The following is a 5,407-nucleotide window of genomic DNA, read 5'->3' as shown; positions in this document are numbered from 1 at the left end:
ATATATATATATATATATATATATATATATATACACATATATATACATATGTACATAGATACAAATATATGCACATACACATATGTATGTGTGTTTGCATGTGTAAATTTATCTTTCTGTATGTAGATGCAGATGCACTTGCTTCGTCATGATAAAAAGCTAGTAAATTCATGTAAAAGTAAAAAGTATTTTCATATATTTGTTTCTCATTTTTTTGGAGTCGTAACTAGAACCTGGCCAGATATTTTAGCATCGGTTAATATATTGAACGGTGTCAATAACTGGAGGCATCATTGATGTGTTTATGGATATTAGATTAAGAAGAGATATATTTATGGCTGGAGTACAGGGTGTGCGTATGTGTATGAATATATTTACGTGTGCTCACGTAACTGTGCAAAAGCGTATAGTATTAGTATGCACATTTCTTGTCAGTTTTTTTTTCTATCATCTGTGCGATGTGTCCATCACATGAACACATACACACACACAAACATAAAAACTCTCGCGCACGCGCTTGCGTGTTTGTACGCGCGTGCATGTATGTACGCGCGTGCGTTTGTATGTGTGTGCAACAAGTTTTTCATTTATCGAAGATACAAACCAAAACATTTTGAATGTATCAAATACATACATATCTATCTATCTATCTATCTATCTATCTATCTATCTATCTATCTATCTATCTATCTATCTATCTGTTAGTCTGTCTGCCTGTATGTCTATCTATCTATTTATCTCTCTATCTATCTATCTATCTATCTATCTATCTATCTATCTATCTATCTATCTATCTTGCACTCCCCGTGGATTCGGTTATAACTATCACATTTAAGTTATATTATCAAAGTTGGAATCTCTCCGATTCCAGACAGTGATGTGGCTTTATGAGAAAGTGTTGTGGTCAGGTTGGAGTCAAGAATTCTTCATCATCAGTTGACCGCCAAAACGGAACCATTAAATCAAAACTTTAGATTCCCAACAATCTTTAATTACACAATAAACAGAAAGAAAATGTCGTAAACTTCACAAAAAAAGATTTTGCATGCCAAAAGATTTTTTTTTTATGTACTGTTGTGGGAGTGATAATGGCAGTAATGGTGGTGGTTGTGGCAGTAACGGTGGTGGTGACAATTGTAGTAGTAGTAGTGGGGGCAATCGTATTACAGTTTTGATGTTATTGTTGTGGTTGATAGTGTAGTGATTGTGGTCCTGTTGTTATTACTCCCGTTGTTGTTTTTATTATTATAAATGTGTCTTGTTGTTGTTCGCGGTGTTGGTGGTGCTACTTTGTTAATGGTAGCAGATGTCTTAATGGTGTATTGTGATGGGGTGTTGGTCCATGTCGCGTGGTTATTATTTGAACCCAGGAACCTTCCTCTTGGTCGCGTACTGGCTGCAATTCCTGCTGAGCTCAACTTAGCTTTCATCACTCCAAAATCGACAAAATAAAGTACCTGTCAGATACTGAGATCAATGGTAACCCTTCCCTTTCCGGACCGATAATATAATTACTATTCTAGCACTTGGGTGTATATAATCAATTGGGCACCTCCACTTTCAAAATTTCAGGCTATGTGCATATATTATAAAGGATTATCTTTATTCTACTATTATACTTAGTATAGAGGTGAGGATGTTGCAACGTGGTTATGTTGGTAGCACAGGTGGTGGTCGATGTCGTGACAATGGTAGATAAAGTAAAGTTGGGGTTTGTGGTATTATTGGTTGTGATGGCGATACTAATTCTCGTAGTGTTAGCGATGAGTACTGGTAGTAGTAGGAGGTGATGTTGGTGATCGTGATGGTATTTCTTTCTGTACGTCAATCAATGATTGCATTTAGACCTTCAGAACTTTCAGCTGATTCTGGCATGGAAATCCCTCGGAGAAGTTGCTTTTCCCCACAACAAGAAGCACAACAGCCACAAGCACTACTACTGACGTCGACGCCACCACTTATCTACTTGTATGGATTCATACACAGATCTACCTATGTGTAATTGTCAACCTATATACACACACACACAAGCGCACGCGCGTATACACACATATATGTACCTAAATATGTATCCATCTACCATTGTATGTATGTATACACACACACACACACACACACACACACACACACACACACACATATATATATATACATATACAGACCTAAAAAAAATATAATTCAAAAAGATGAAATACAACAGTTGTTTCTGCGCATTAGTAACAGCCGTTAACGTGTTAATTGTTGAATGTTTCACGTAGTATACATATTATTGCATAAATTCTATATAAAATGATCCAGAAATACCTGTGTACTGGCACGTCATTAGGTGATTGGTTTTGTGAGCACTGCTGGATAACCATTGTTTTGTATCCATATTCTATTTTTAGCATTCCCTTGGTAAAGAGCAACACGTAGATTGAAACAGACACAAGTCATAAAAAATACAAAATAAATTAATAGAAATAAAAAACAAAAAATGTAAATTATAAAATAAACAGACCAAAATTAATCAATGGAAATAAAAATCAAAAGTATAAAATATAAAGTAACACAATCTCAAATTCAGTCTTTCCTTTAGCACAAATATATCTCGCCTTTTATGAAGATAGAGTAACACGCTGAGATAATAATGTTGCCAAAATATAGATTAAAAGAATTCCTTATCCCTTTTGAATGTAAGCGTCTTTTACTTCAAAGGACGCGAGGTCACTTATTACTCCAGTTCATGTACTCTCGTTTATATTTTGCCAACATTATTTTCATAAAAGTCAACACATACTAAAGAAAAGAACAAATTTGAGGTTGTGTTAATTTATATTTTTTACTTTTAATCAATTTCCATTGATTAATTTTGGTCTGTTTATTTCATAATTTATATTTTTGATTTTTATTTCCATTAATGTTCTTGATATTTTTTATGATGGCGTGTGTCTGTTTAAATAGATGTTAAAATATACAAAACATGCTAAAATGTAGAATATGGGTACAAAACAAAAAAAAAAAACCCACTGGTTATCCACCAGTGCTCTCAAAGCCACTCACCTGGTGACGTCCGAGTACACAGCTGCTGTTGGGTCATATTTACTATGTATAATATGTGAAACGCTCAACCGCTAACAGTTTAACGGCTGTTACTAATACGCAGAAACAATGGTTGTAATTTGGATTAATGCTTGTTCATTCCATCTTCCTGTATTATAACTTTTTTTCTGCATACACAAACCGATTTCAACATGTATATCCAGTAAAAGGAGTAAGCATCTTGTAGGCATATAATGTTAAAAGGCACGGATGTATATCAGTAGCAGACAAAAATCATTCAGCAATGATTTTTACCACTTCTCATAGATGCAAACTTCACCACTTGACGGTAGATCCTACGATCTATCTCCCTGAACTCCACTACAACTCTCCTATTAGCAATAATACAAATCCGATATGATAATACCAACCATGATGCTGCATCCTATACTGCTACCAACATGATCACATATAATTACGATGATATCCCCTCTCAACCTAGCACCGGTAGTGGTAATATCTTCGGCACGTCTTTGGGTGGTAACTGACCATACAAATCAGGACTTTGCAGGGATCAATTCCAACCCCAGTACTGATAGGAAAACCTGCAATTTCCGGGTCTGCCAAATCTCCCACTCGGGAGTTACTGTCTGCACCATAACGTAGTCTATAAATCTTGGTATTAACACCACGCTCCCACCAGGCAAGGGTCTACATTGGCGACACAGTCAATTTTAGGCGCTGCAACTGAACCTACGTGAATTCTTTATCCAACTGAACCTCTAAACGTTCTACCTCTTTAGTGACTTACATACAAAACCTCAGGTCCCACAATATTCTTTATACTCTATCCTGGTCCATTATTTGCGAGGCTCACTCGTACAATAACAACCCCAGGGCTTATAAATTGTGTTTAAGCGAATCCCTCGCCATCCTCTGCCACTGCAAACCCTCATTACTCAATAGATTCTCAGATGTAATCTATTCACGAAAGCACAAATTTTATTCACTGTTTGCCTATTATGTAAAGTTTGAATAATTCCCCTAATTGCGATTCAAACTTCAATTTCAACTTAGCCGCGCTAACAGCATAACAACTCTATTTATCCCACCCTTCTATACATATTTCTCTCTCTATCGATTCTCTTCGCACATTCCTCCTATCCCACTATCCCATATTCATCCCTCGAATTCCTTCCCCACCCCCTCCTAGCTTCACCCTTAACCTGAACCACTTAGCACTACATACCCCTTGCCACTGTTACCAACTTATCCCCCCTTTCTCCCCCCTTTCTCCCCCCCTCTCTTTCTCTATTTACTCTCATACCTTTCTCTTTAGGTCATTATTCTTCCTCCTACTTTCCAAACTCACTTTTATTCTTCGAATTTCTCCTTAGTCTCCCTGCAGGCATCTAGATTCCTCCCCTTCATTTCAGTACTCGCCTTTCCCTTCTCTCACCGTACCTTTTACATTCCCTTTTACAGTAGCCCCTATATCCCCGCTGTCACAACCCCATTCCCTACTTCATTCATCTCTTCTCCTTCTAGTTCTATAACCTCCACCATCCCTGATTAATAACATCTCTTGTCAACATACCAAACAAGAACTTCACCCTTTACAATACTACCTATCCTAACCCTTTCCACTCATCTCGCGGCTCACCACTTCTACTTCTACTTCTTTCAATCCCATCTCTGTACTCTATTTCTCCTACCTCTTCTTGCCCTTCGTTTGCTTCAACAGTTCCCTCCTCCTGAACTACCAACATCCTCCTTCTACCTAATTCTTTTCGCCTTCCTCTTCTCCCATTCTACTCTTAAATTCTCTCAAACTATGATTTGAACCGCTAGTTTCCACCCTCAAGGCAGAAGCCGGCTTTATGGTAATATTTATATACATTCCTACTGGTTGCATATCCTTGAGTTTTGCACACTCCATGTGCCGACATTACAATTATCACATAATTCTGAGCCCCCAGAAACAGCTGTCGGACCCGAAATGCCATACCCTTTATACTTTTTTTCTCTCTATTTTTTATACTCCATGTAAATCTGTTCTGTAAATATATTTCAATGGTTCTCCACGAGCGTTCATCTTCTGAATATATTCATTTTTTTCTCTGAATTTACATGTATGTATCGAGCCCAAGTGCGTTTATTTACATCATTACATCAGCTTCGATTTCTCTTATAGCCACTCTGGTGGACTTAGACCTCGATAGAGATTTTGGAGTGTAAGTTCAAATCATTCGAGCACTACTGTGTTTTCTATATTGAGCATCTCTGGATCTCACCTAGTGTTGACCCCCGCCCCCCCTCTCTCTCTCTCTCTCTCTCTCTCTCTTTAAATATATATTTGTGTGTGTATAGATGTGCATTTTATTCT

The sequence above is a fragment of the Octopus bimaculoides genome, chromosome 11 (assembly GCF_001194135.2).
Source record: "Octopus bimaculoides isolate UCB-OBI-ISO-001 chromosome 11, ASM119413v2, whole genome shotgun sequence".
NCBI classification, from domain to species: Eukaryota; Metazoa; Mollusca; class Cephalopoda; order Octopoda; family Octopodidae; genus Octopus; species Octopus bimaculoides.
The sequence above is the reverse complement of the archived record's forward strand: the minus strand, read 5'-3'. Positions refer to the sequence as shown.